This window comes from Ixodes scapularis, unplaced genomic scaffold, assembly GCF_016920785.2.
Source record: "Ixodes scapularis isolate PalLabHiFi unplaced genomic scaffold, ASM1692078v2 ptg000105l_1___fragment_1__unscaffolded, whole genome shotgun sequence".
NCBI classification, from domain to species: domain Eukaryota; kingdom Metazoa; phylum Arthropoda; class Arachnida; order Ixodida; family Ixodidae; genus Ixodes; species Ixodes scapularis.
This window is the reverse complement of record NW_024609912.1, coordinates 593,827-607,234: the sequence shown is the minus strand read 5'-3', so window position 1 is coordinate 607,234 and position 13,408 is coordinate 593,827. Positions and strand designations below refer to the sequence as shown.

Below are 13,408 nucleotides of genomic sequence, written 5' to 3'. Positions count from 1 at the left end.
AGTAGTTTGATGCCCACGGACATAAGTGTACCACATGGGCGTGTCGGTCTGGTCCACAGCCATAAGACTGGTTGAGTATCTTTGCTGCCTCGATGGCCTCATTACGGGAGGGTAGTGCCCTAGGTAACTCCAGGTGTTCAGAAGTACCAGCACTTCTGTGTATGGCAACCAACCACAGTCCGTTTGATTTTCTGGTTGATGACAGTTGTTCCAGCAGCTGATCAATTCTTGAACCATTTGAATCTGGAATGACATCGTGAATAAAACGATTTGTGTCGTTAAGGATTCCATTACAATGTTGATATAGTTCGCCAGATGTCCCTTAAACCCTTAACCTCAACAGCGATATTCTTCACTGTATCTAGAGTGCACCATTCATTTCCTCACATAATCTGTCAGTGAGCACATTTAGCATGACCCAGTTTACACAATGCACATTTGTCCCCTTGCCTAATTTATAGATTTTCTATGCCACACACTGACCACTAAACTGGATGCATGTTGTATTGGTGCGGCAGTTGTAGACTTGCTTCATTGTGCCTAGTTGGTTTTGCACCTGAGCAACATCAAATATCACTGCCTGTGATAGATTGTCTTCACCATAGCCTCCCAATGTTTCTTATGTTGCACTTCTTGCCGCACTGCACTTCAGCCTTTACCGTGTTCACTCATCCATTTCTATGAGGTGTAGCTCTAGCTTCATGGCACTATACTCCACACAGCTCGGCACTCGTCAGGGCCTTCTGTGTCCTCACTGACATCTTCAATATCATCAATCCCGTGGTCTCAGTACCTGCACAAAACAAGTAAGGGCTGTACCAAAAGGAGACAGAATCCTCTAGTAATTGTTTTATTTTCTCGCCATGCCCATGCAGCATATCGGACTGCACCTACTTTTGTTTCTTGACCTCTTACTGCAATGTATGTGAATTAAGATTAAAATGATAAGGACTGTTTCCTCTGTACATGGCTTAGGACAAGGTTGTAAAATTAAACAATTGTGGTCAAGAATGCTCCCAGACACCATACGTCTCAGATCTTTCCTCCAACTGAATGACTTGCTCTAGTGCAGGGGTGGACAAACTGCAGCTCGCGAGCTTCGTGCAGCTCTTTGGGGTGCAGCTTGCAGTTCCCTAGCGAACCTGCACCCCCCCCCCCTGCAAGATCAAAATAAAGAACAGCAAAAAGGGCCACTTTTGTTTTGGCAGCTTCCTGCAAAAATACAGAGTTAAAATGAATAAAAATAAAATTTGTCTCTCTACCTTCACCACCAAACGGTTTAACAGGTATAACCGATTAAAAATAAACTAATGGGGTCTAATATGAGCAAAAAAAAATTTTGATTTAAAAGCCAAGCAACAAAGAAAAACAAAGAGGCAGCGAAACTACTATATCGGTTACAAGCTTGTGTTTTATCAGCGGGCTTTTTTCGAGTATAAAGTCGTGGTAATAATGACATAGTTTAAAATATTGTCCTTTCAGTTTTGTGCCTCTTGGTCTTGTGTCTTGGTTGAGACGACAACAAGGTTTCTTCACTGGTTTCTTTTCCTTGTGTTTTTTTTAATAATCTGTAATGTAAAAGACAAATATGTATTATTGGTTTAACATGATTAAAATCGGTGAACAACGTTAGGAAACTGTTGAAGAAAACAGAAGACAGGAAAGACGCTGAAACTCGCAGCTCAATATATCTTCAAAAAAGAAGAAAGGAAATGACACAGAATATACAGACACGTGCTAATGGCTAGCGAACTCCCTTCTACATGTGTTATTGGGTTTATTAATGTACAAATGTTTGTTTATCTTATTCCTTCAGGTTTAATTTAAATTATTGTTTCAAACTATTTTTTTTCCCGTATTCTAGAGCTAGATTTTCGTGAGAATGAATTCGAAAATAATCTTATTGACCGTCGTGTTCCTGTCATGTGAGCGGTCAGTAACGGAGATGTTTCTTTCATCAAAGTACTGTACAGCTGTCTCGTTCCAACTGCTTCGGGCTTTTGTGACGACGGCTCCGTTCCTTTACTGATGTGTGCGATTCCCACCACCTTGTGGGTCTTCTGCTCCAGGGCAACAACGTTGGTCTGAAAAGAGTTTTTCCGACATGCGTGCCAGGCGTCAGTTTCAATACTCAGCGATCTTCTCGAGGAATCTCACCAAGCGGTCAACCTTACTTCTCTTTACTGAGCTACTGCCAGTGACGCCATCTTTAATATTTTCACCGCTGTGAAAATCTGCGAAGTGAGCTTGTCTAACGACCGACGTGAATAGGAAATTTCGCTGAAGCTACATAACTTTTCAAATTGTATTCCGAGCATCCCACTGCAAGCAAAGGCAACTGCCACAGAGCAGTCGACAACTCGCATATCCAACCCTGGAGCTGGTGTCAAAAACTAGAGTGTGCTCTTGACTTTTGAATTCTAGGTGAGCTGAAAACCCCCTGGGTGTCACTTTCATGAGGATGACATCTTCTCGACACCCCCGAGCATGGTCTTGGACACCGCTGGCCATTTTGGAGAGCGCTGACGAGTCGGAGAGCACAAGCGTTGCTTCTTTATCGGTCGGTTCGGCCATCAGCGACACTGCTCTTTCCAGTCGCTTGTTCCCCTCATCTACAAGCATCTTTATTGCTTTCAAAATAATGTTCGCCAGTGCTACTTGTGTGTATGCTTTGACCTCTTCAACAAATAGTAAAAAATGTCAATGTCTTCCTAGCTAGAGAATGTCAGGTTCATTGTTCGACGGAAGCTCTTTCGGGTGCAAGTATACTGCTTCTCGGCTCCATTGCTCAAATGTTTGTTCAAATTGAATGAAGAATCGGCAGTCGCTTCATTCATCTCAACTATTGTTTGTGAGACGCTGATCTTTAAGAATAACAAAAAATATATGCATAAACAGTAAATAAAATCTGATTGATTATCACCAAATGTTTACTACGTGCACAAACCAAATTATAACTATTGGATGCAAACAAAGCTGGTGAACAGCAGCTGCAATGCATCAGGTATGCTCTTTCTTGTATACAAGTGGACTCCTATTCTTTCCATCACTCAAACCCTCCCTCCATATGAACGGAAAATTTGTGTACGCTTCTTTCATCTCAGTACCTATATTGGCACAATGTTAAGAAATAACTGCAAATTTACATATAGTTTATAAATAAGAAAAACGTTTTATCTACTACTAATGATGCCTGAGAGATGTGCAAAAACAAATCATAACTACATAGGACAGTAAACAACGCAGTTGAGTAATAACTTTCTTTCGCAGCATTTTATAATAAAGTAATATTTCTTGTAAAGAAATGCCAGGCGTATATTCGCAGGAAAAGATTAGCGCGGTTGTTGGAGACAGGGACGTTTACAGTGCTGAACCTGCTGCGCTTCGGGAGTTCTGGCCCAAATGGAGATAATGTTGACCAAAAACCAGTTCCAGATGCATCCACAACTTCAAAGTCCTTTCGGCACCAGCTTTGCATCCCAGTCGAAGCTGCACTCCCTCATTTCCGCCAGCTCGTAACGAAGCACTTCGGCATGCCAAGGAAGCTTTGATCACGTCATTTGCTAAAACATCTTTCGATGTACATAAAGCTCTGGCCGAACCTTTATGTACAATAGCGAGGAATTTATGCACCAATCTAAAATACCAGCTTGTATTACTGTTTCAATCAAGGTTCTACTGACCACAACCAGTATTTTCTACTCATGTGCCAAGTACTTAACTGCCTCAGGTTCTTGCCCCCAAAAGGGTCTATCGAGGTCGAAGATTATGCCATAGGCACACGTTACTGACTGATATTTCACAACATGGTGATGCTTATGGCCAGAGAAGTGGTCTCCTTGGCTCCTGGAGGGACGACAGATGGCACGGGCCGTTCCGTCTATGAAGCCCCAGCAGTTTGTAAGTGGGGCTCCCTTGGCATGCACTGCCTGGAAAAGTGCAAAAGAGTATTGCAGCAATAGTGTCTCGTTGACCGCGGGCTCATAATTGAGGTCAAGTAAAGTGTAACATTACCTCAGAATGCCGCTACATTACTTCCCTTAAGTTTACTGTAATTCTAGCTCAATAACTTTTAAAACTAAAGAACTTGTAACTGGATTGTTGTGTGAATTGACACAACAGTATGGTGTTACTGGATGTCTACATTGCAGTTAACTGAAGCTGTAAATAAATTATCTCAATATTTGCCAAGTAACTTTGCTTACTAGAAATTACTTTCTGGGTCCATATAACCGTAAAGTTACTTCGGCATTCTTCAAAACTTACTTTTATAACAGTGGTACGAGATTCGCACCCGTGACGTCTGCTCGAGCTCTGCCACGTCCAGCTACCTGTGCACATTTGGGTCCAAGAGCAGGATTGCGAAGGTCTTATCGATGTGTCGATGCACCTTTGCTGCGATGCTTGATAAAACCGACAAACTCCGTCCGAAAAGAACCTCCAGGTTAATCCACCATTTGGGGTTGATAAGGCGGCGGAGTGCAATGCCCAGGGCTTTGTCGCCGGTCATCGCAATCTCCTGGGCCGAAGTAGTCTTGCCTGGGATCTGGAGGCCAGAGAGTAGCCCTGAGAACTGCTCCTTCCGAAATCTAAACATGGCTCGGAAGATGTCGTCATCTGGCTGGTCTACGTCCAGCAAACCACGATAGGATTTAAAGTCCCTCCTGGGCGGCTCGGACGTGAGGTGCAACATTTCTTCCATCTTGCTCCACGTAAAACTTGAGCGAGTAGGGGGACATCTAGAACGCTCCGTGGATGCATTTTTCAGTGAGCCGAAAAACCGATCAGTCGCACAACACGAGGCGACAGGACCTCTCGAGACAGACCAAAGAGACACAACACAGCTATATGGCAGTGAGAATTGATCTGGCTAGAGTTGGCTATTGGCCTCGGAGAGTTGGCTTGGCCTCAAGAACAACCTGAGTAGCAAAGTTGCTTAGAGGAACAGTTCATCACATACAAAGAGATAAACATTTCTGATTGTAATGTATCTGTGTATTCGATAAGAAAACAGAATTGTTGACCAACACTGGTGGGATTGTGAGAAGAAAGTACATTTAGTATTTTTCTCGTACCTTTTTGAATCTCCAGTGGCTGTGCCATAGCAGCCGTTACGCCAAACTCTCGAACGGTCTATGCACTACCAAACTTTTTGAGCCTCCGCAATAGTGTGCTTAGCGGGCCCTGTAGCAGTTCCGTATTGTGTTGCGAGATGGCAGAAGCAGTCTACTATAATTTCCTATAATTTGCAGCGGTTCGGCCTTGCTGCTGCCCGCAGGGAAGTACGACACCCGGAATCCAGTTCAACAAGACAAGCGTTTATTACCTTTCGAGTTTCCAGCGGCGACTGCCGCTGGGCAGAGTTGGCCTGATTCTTAAAGTGGAGGAGGAGGAAAACTTTATTCAAAAGCTCAGGTCCGAGCCGTCTTAATCGTCCGCACTGGAGGAGGAATCGTCTTCTACAACTTGGGTTAGGGTTCTTCGTTGCGGAGGGTCTAGGATCCCCCGCACATGAGGAAGTAGGAGAGGCCAGAGCTCGTTTTGTAGGTCAGGAGGAGGAGCGGCCCAATTTACCCAGGAGTAGGGGAGGTGGGCAGGGAAGTTCAGAGGAGTTGGGCGAGTGGGGGAGCTCGTGGCTCTTGGACAGAGCCAGTATGTGTGTTCGTTTGATGGGTATCCCCCGCACACCTGACACGAAGGCTGTCCGGGGCGGCCCTGTATGTAGTGATTGTATTGATCGCAAGGTAGGGAGTTAGTCTGTGCTTGGCGAATGAGGCTGGCGTCTGCTCTGTTGAAGATGGTGGAGGGTGATGAGAGGGTGCACCGCTGGTGCCGAAGCAGCCGGAGATGTTCTCTTCGTTCCTTGTGATTAGAGGCGCGAGCTTCTCGGGGGTTGTATGGTTCCGGCCAAGGCTTCAGAGGGCCCGGAGGATTGCTTGCGCGGGCCAAAGCGTGTGCACGCTCATTCTCCGGAATGCCTTGATGGCCCGGAACCCATTCGAGACGAACGTGGAGTTCAGGGTGAGTGGCCATGTAGTCCTGAAGGGTAGTGCGGGTGTGATCTGGCAGGCCTTGACATTCAAATGCTCGCAGCGCCGCCTGGCTATCGGATCTGATTGTGATAGTCGAGGTCGAGTGGTCATGAAGGGTGATGGCTTCCTCGATCGCTTGGATCTCCGCCGCAGTTGGGGAAGGGACGCCGCAGTGTAGGCGGGTGGATGTGGAGTGGGGGCCGATGACTGCAGTGATGATCCGATCTGGTTGGATATGAGCGTCTGTGTAGTATGTGTCGTGAGATAGCGTCGGGAGGTAGTGAGCATAGTTTTGACGGCGCGTCTTGTTCCTATCTGGATCCATGTTTCGGGGAATGGGGCGTACTTCTATTCGTGGCACGCCGTCCCATGGTGGTGGGGGCGGAGGGATGGGGGGCAGGTGCTCCGTAGGATGGCCAAGGCTTTGAAGGATTGCCCGTCCCTGTCTGGAGGTTGAGAGACGGTGTAACTGGGCCTGGTGATTGGCCGCTGTTTTCTCTTCAAGTGTGTTGAAAAGTGCAGTGTCCGCTATTTTGGTATTGGCGGCATATACGGGAACTCCCAGGGCAGTACGAATGAACTTGCGGAGGGAACCCTGGATTTTGTTTGTCTGGGTGGTAGTGAGGGTTTGATATGGATACGCATACATGAGACAAGTGTACACGAGTGCCTCGATCACTTTGCGAAGTTCGTGCTCCCGTAAGCCGTGGCGTTGTCGTGTGATACGCCGGAGCATATGGAGAATTTGCTCTAGTTGTTTTAGAATGGTTTTTACCCATATCGTGCTTCGTCCGTCTTGTTGGAAGATGAATCCAAGAATTTTGATGTGGGTGCGGCGGGGTATAGGGTTATTTTCGATACGCAGTTGGATGAGGTTGCGGTATGCATCTCCTTTTTTGGTGTCATCGTTGGAGACCACAACATAAGCGGATTTATCATGGGAGCAGGTGAGGCCTACGCTGTGGGCGTGGCTTTGGATGATGTCGAGTCCTGTCTGGATAGTTTCCTCTTGTTCTGCTGGGCTGCCAGTTGAGGACCATATGGTTACATCGTCAGCATAAATGGCATGTTGGAGGCCAGGGACTTTTGAGAGTTTGTGTGGAAGATCCTTCATGACGAGGCTAAACAGTGTAGGTGATAAGACAGAGCCTTGTGGTGTTCCCCTGGTGAGAGGGTGAGGATCAGATGGGTTACCGTCCCTATGATTCTAATTGTTCGATCCGTAAGGAAGTTCTTAATGTAATTAAAAAGTCTTGCACCGGGGCGAGTGTCTGCGAGGTTGTGTAGAATTGCCGAGTGGTCTACCCCATCAAAGGCCTTTTTAATGTCCACTCCGGCGATTGTACGGAGTTGTGCTGTGCTTTTGTACGCGTATATATCTTCATGGATGCGGCGGGCGACGTCCTGAGTGCAAACATGGGAGCGGAATCCGACCATGGTGGGAGAAAGGTGGTTGTGAGCGTCGAGGTGCCACTCCAGCCGAGTAAGCGCCATCTTCTCCAATAGTTTTCCCAAACAGGAGGTCATGGAGATGGGGCGGAGATTATTGATGGTGGTTGGGGGTTTACCAGGTTTCGGGATGACTAGGACGTTGGCAGTTTTCCACGACGCAGGGATGTTTCCAGAGCGCCATACCTCATTAAGAATCTCTAGGAGTTCAAGTAGCTTTATGTCAGGAAGATTTCGGAGGATTCCGTACGTGATTTTGTCAGGTCCAGGAGACGTGGTACGCGTAAAAGAACGAAGGGCTGTAAAGAGCTCCTCGAACGTGAAGTCCGAATTGATACCCTCTGCCTCAGGCTCGGGTGGTGATTGAGGATAGTAAAGGTTCTGAATGCTTTGTGGAAAGTGCGGATAGAAAACATCTCTGATTTGGTTGGTGAGTTCCGATGACGACGCGTCTAATGCCAGTTGCAGTTTCTGTAAAGTGTTACGGGGTCGGTTCTGGCCGAGCAGGGTGCGCATGATCTGCCACACTCTAGGAGTGTGGAGGTGATCATTCATATTATCGCATGTCTTGAGCCATGTGTCCGTGGCTAGTTGGTCTGCATACTCCTGAGCTTCGTAGGTAAGCCATGCGATCTTCTCTTGGAGGGTGGTGCTGGATTTGTTCTTCTTCCAAGCCTTAACGACTCTGCGGCGTTTGCTCCAAATGTTGAGGAGGTGGGTGTCAATATAAGGGTGCTCTTCAGTGCGCTTAACATGGCGCGTGTATTTCGCCACGGTGTTCATGATGTTGGCGCACCATGCTGTTGGATCAGGGTTAGACGCGGGAAGGTCTTCAATCGCCTTTCTGGCTTTCGGCCAGTCTACAATTTGCGATATGGGGCTTCGTGAGTGCCGTTGCCGGGTGCCGTGTTTGGGAGTTAGGGTGATCTGTATGATATGGTGGTCACTACCTAGGTTCTCGTCAGTGTTATCCCAACTTGCACTCATGTCGCTGCGTATCCATGTAAGGTCTGGGGTTGTATCGTTTTCTCGGGCTGTGCCCTGGCGTGTCGGAGTGGACGTATCGTTCAGGAGAGTAAGGTGGTGAAGGCCTGCGAAAGCGTCCAGTTTCCTGCCGAGTGCGGAGGTCCTGTCGTATCCCCAATTGGGGTGCGGACAGTTGAAGTCTCCCAGGAGGAGGAGAGTCGATGGTGCCTTGGCTGCTACAACAGGGGTCTGGAGAGGTGGGAGGGGGGAGTCGTGACCACGTGGGGTCCAGTAGGCATTGATGATGGAGACCTTTTGTCCGTGGTAAGTGGAGTGGGTGATTACGTGCTCCTTGGTGGGGGAGTTGAGGGGCCCGGAATCATCCTGGATGGTTGGAATTTGTTTGCGCACGTATGTGACCGTCATCGCTTGGGGGGGAGGGGGTGTTTGGTGTCCTTTGTGTCTAGGGACGATGCTGGGTTGTATAAAACTGTCGTAGCCGGGAAGGGGAAAGTTGCCGTAGGTCTCTTGGAGGGCAATGATATCCGGCTGCGTCCCTGCGTGAAGCATATACTGCAGGAGGGTGTTCTTTTTGCGTTTGAGGCTGCGACAGTTCCATTGCCATATGACGAGGGAAGTTTGGGTTGGTGTAGGGTGATGAAGGGCGTCAGGCATTTTGGGCCTCCGGGGCTTCTTCCATGGCGTTTATTTGGTGGTGGGCAGCACGTTTCCGGGGGTGCTCCTCTAGGGTGGTGAGGTATTGTTCGAGTTTGTCAATGCGGTCGGCTAGTCGTTGGACGGCTTGCATAATGGGGGCGAGGGCTTGTTGGATCATTTCGATGATGTCGCATTGGGAGGGGGGAGACGGAGTTGGTGGTAGGAGGGCTTGGGAATAAGTTGGGTGAAATGTGGGGCTACGGGCTTGAGGAGGGAGAGGGGCAGAAGCTGCGTGGTTTCCTTGTTGTGCCAGTGATGTTGGGGTTGATGTCTTCGAGGGTCGCGACGTTCGGTCGGCCTTGGGAGTGTTGGAGTCCTTCTGCTTGTCCGGCTTTGGTGTTCGGTCCCGGTGTCGTGCGGTGTCGTGCGGTGGTTCGGTCTTGGTGTCGTGCGGTGGGCGACTCAGGCTGCGACTTTGGCTCCGCGGTGCCTGGAGGATGTCAAAGCGGTTTGTGGTAGGCAGGGCTGGCCAGCTCTGCAAATCCTGTGATGGTGGGGCGACCGCTCGAAAGCGGTGTCTTTTGTGAATGCGTTGCCACTTCTGAGCATCCTCGTCCGCCTTCGCCCTAGCCGGGCACGCAGAGGAGGACAGCGGGTGTTCCCCGTTGCAGTTGAAGCAGTGCGGGTCGCAGTCATGTGGTGTGTTCAAGGGGTCGTGGTTATAGGGGAAGACCTTGCTGCAGATGGGACATCTTGTGAAGGAGGTCTTGTTGGGGCACACGTCGGCGCGGTGACCAATGCCGTGGCACAACGTACATTGTTTACTTCTCGCTCGTTGAGGATAGATCGGGTAGGCTCCACAGCGAATGAATGCGTAACGGGGAAGGCGTGGCCCTTCAACGGTGAGGAGAATGGTGTTCGTGCGGCCGAGGCGGCGGATTCCGAGCAGTTTGGCGTTCTCAACACGAACGTGCTGCGAGAGGTATTCGTCAGTGATTTCGGCGGTAATACCATGTATTACCCCACGGGCATTCAGAGGATCGTTTGCTACGTAGGAGTTGGTTTCATGTGACTCACCGTCGATGGTGACGTTCGTGAGTTGGAGAAGTTTCTGGTGGGCCGTTGGGCGAAACGTATCAATAGCCAAGAGATTTTGCGGTGCGCGGAGCCTAATGTAGGTGTCTTCTTGTTCGAGTTTAGTCAGTCTCGCTCCGTCCAGAATGGCGGCGCAGAGGGACGTGAAGCGAAGGGTGGTGATGTTTACGTGGTTTGCGAGTTTCATTATAATTGTTGTGCTTCTGGGTTGCTTGGGCGCGGGTGAGGTAAATTGGCATGAGAGAGGTACCGCCCCAGCGGGCTGGACGGGCGAGTTTTCCGACAATGTGTCGACAAGCATGGCGGTGAGGTGGTAGGCGGCCGGAACCGCGGCGCCGGTGTTAGGCTTAGTGAGGCCCGCCCCACAGGGGCGGCCTGTTTTTGCTCACTCGGTGATGGAGACGAGCCGTGGGTCTAGGATTAGGTTGACCAGGGTATGGAAGATGTTTGCGTACCTGTGTGGCGAGCTTCGTGGCCCTCGGAGTCGAGGAGCAGAAGAATAAAATGTTTAAAGCTGGAGCTCGGAAAGAACACGCCTCTGTCCTTCGAGCTTCTTTGTCTTTTTCTCTCTTAAAGTGGGATGTGCGGTGCTTTCACGCCGCCCTCCCGCTTGAGCATGCGAGCGCCCCCACACTTTCCTCCCCTCTGGGTGTCCGTGTACAAGGCGTCGTCGTCTTCAAAAATGACGTCGTCCGACTCTCGGAGGAGGTGCGGGCGCAGTCGGCGGAGTAAGTTCAGTGCCATGTCCAGGTCCGCGTCCTGCGGCACGTGGGTGGCTGGTGCGCGCTCGCGGTGGAGCAGGCCGGCCCGATGTGTGGGCCAGTGAATTTCTGGTACCCCCGCAGACTTCGCAGAGCAGGGTCCTTTCATCTGGGGCATAGTGTGCCCGGCTAGCTCAGTCGGTAGAGCACGAGACTCTTAATCTCAGGGTCGTGGGTTCGGGCCCCACGTTGGGCGCCAGATGCAGCGGTTTGGCCTTGCTGCTGCCCGCAGGAAGGTACAACACCCGAAATCCAGTTCAACAAGACAAGCGTTTATTACCTTTCGGGTTCCCAGCGACGACTGCCGCTGGGCAGAGTTGGCCTGACTCTTATAGCGGGATTTGTGGTGCTTTCACGCCCCCCTCCCGCTTGAGCGGGCGAGCGCCCCCGCAAATATGGACCGTACATATTGTATTTACCCGAAAATAGGTCGACCACGAAAACAGATACTCCTATTTATTGAACCCAACAATAAAAAACAAAAAAAAATCAAATATAAGTCGATTTGCATTTTTAAAAATAGGACAGAATATTTAAATAAAACCCATCTTAATTAATTGCGTGCTCGGCTAGACCTGACTGCTCACTGCCACAAGCTCCACCATCGTCCGAACTTCCACACAAGTCATCATCGTCGGATGTTTCGTAGGAGTCCTCAGCACCTCAGATGATATTGCCTTAGGTGCCATTGAGTGCATTCGATATGCAACATATTTTGAAGGCGATCTGAATGATGGTTGCTGGCAGGTCCTCCCACGCGTCTTTGATCCAAGGTGTGCCTTCACTACATGGAGCCTTCTTCTGGTGCCCCGTTGGAGTCATGGCTGCGTCGTCCCTCGCCAGCCACTCTTTGTAGAGCACTGCGACGCGGACCTTGAACGGTTTGTTTATGGTGACTTCCAAGGGTTGGAGTTGAGATGTCATGCCACCAGGAATGACGATCAGGTTAGTGCCCGCCTCCTGGATGGCCTTATTCACCCCCGGGCAAATGTGGCCCCTGAACGTGTCCAGGACCAGCATGTTGGAAAGATTCAGGTCTGCTTTCGGGCGCTTTATTCATACAATTTTGAACCACTCCTTAATCATTTCTTTGTTCATTAAACCCTTCTTGTTCGCCCAGATGATTACCTTCTTCGGGAAGACTTCTTTTGGTTTGTCTTCCAGTGGAACACGATATATGGCGGAAGCTTCTGTCCATCGGCTGTGCGGCAGAGCATCACAGTAAATCAGGTATGCTCGTGTCCGGTCGTCAAAAGGCGGACATCTTTGGCTCCTTTCTTTGTCACCATGGCGCGGCTTGGCTCATGAAAGTAGACCGGTGTCTGATCAGCATTCCCGAGCTGGCCGAGAAGGTAGTCTTTCTCATGCCTCAGCTTGATGACATACCGCTGGAATTCCACCAGTCGCTCCTCGTAGTCGGCTGGGAGTCGCTGGCAGATGGTAGTTCTACGACGAAGAGGGAGTCCGTCGCGTTGGATAAACTACCGCACCCACCCCCTACTCGCATTAAATGTTTACCGGCCGATTCCATCTCCTTGGGCCAACTCTCGAGCTTTGGTTTGGATATCGTCACAAGACCCCTGGAGCCCTTTAGCAGGCTTCTCTTGCACGTGAAGCCTCAGTTCGTTTTCAAGGGCATCAAGCACGAAGTGCGTGACTCTTGCATGCTTTGTGCAACGTGCGCAATTTGTGCAACGTGCGCAAAAAGGACAAAAAATGCGATTGGGCGTGGTACGTGACTTTCAGCAACTCTCTCCTCTTTTACATTTCTTCTTCCTTCTCAGTCCAGCCTCGAGTGGTTGTGTTCTTTTACTTTATTAAAAATATATGCGACGCTGTAGCAAAATATTGATTGGGTAGTCTTCCGACACTTTAATAAATCTCTGGCAAAAAATTAAAAAAAAATGTTTGGGGTGTTTTGTGGTCTTTTAAACGGCAACTCCGGTCAATATTTTTTAGTTTGGGATTACGTCCCTTTTTAGCAAAAGCAGTGTGTCTGACTTACAAGGTGTAATTTATTTTTCGATATTGCGTGTCGACATCAGGCATAAGTTAATAGGTTTCATCAATCATTGAAGCTTTTCCTCGACATAGCAAGCCTTGTGTTCTCTCTCTTCAGGAGGTGTCCGAACTAGGCCTGTCCTCATCATTCGCTCATGCTGAAACTGAGAGAACTCGCATGATACGACGCGATCTTTCCTTTATGCAGCTGTTTGCTCCTCTACTCTAACCAATGGAAGCGCAGCACAAGGTGAGCGAGTAATTGTCACGTCATGTGCACACGTTCAACTGTTTGACACGCACGCAACATTGGTGTGTACCAGGTACCGTGAATTCAAGCTGAGAAGTTGCTATAACATCTATTTCTGTAAAATCGACATTGAAGGTGTTTTTGTAACTTTAGAAAGAGTTTTATACATAAAGACAGGAAACAGTACAACACATCTT

General features: G+C 49.1%; 1 non-coding gene across 1 annotated transcript; it reads left to right on the top strand.

Annotated features, from left to right (window-relative positions):
• The first annotated feature begins 11,083 nt into the window (after positions 1-11,083).
• Trnak-cuu lies at positions 11,084-11,156 on the top strand. The gene has a single exon. It is a non-coding gene; the product is annotated as a tRNA-Lys (tRNA).
• Positions 11,157-13,408: the final 2,252 nt, after the last annotated feature.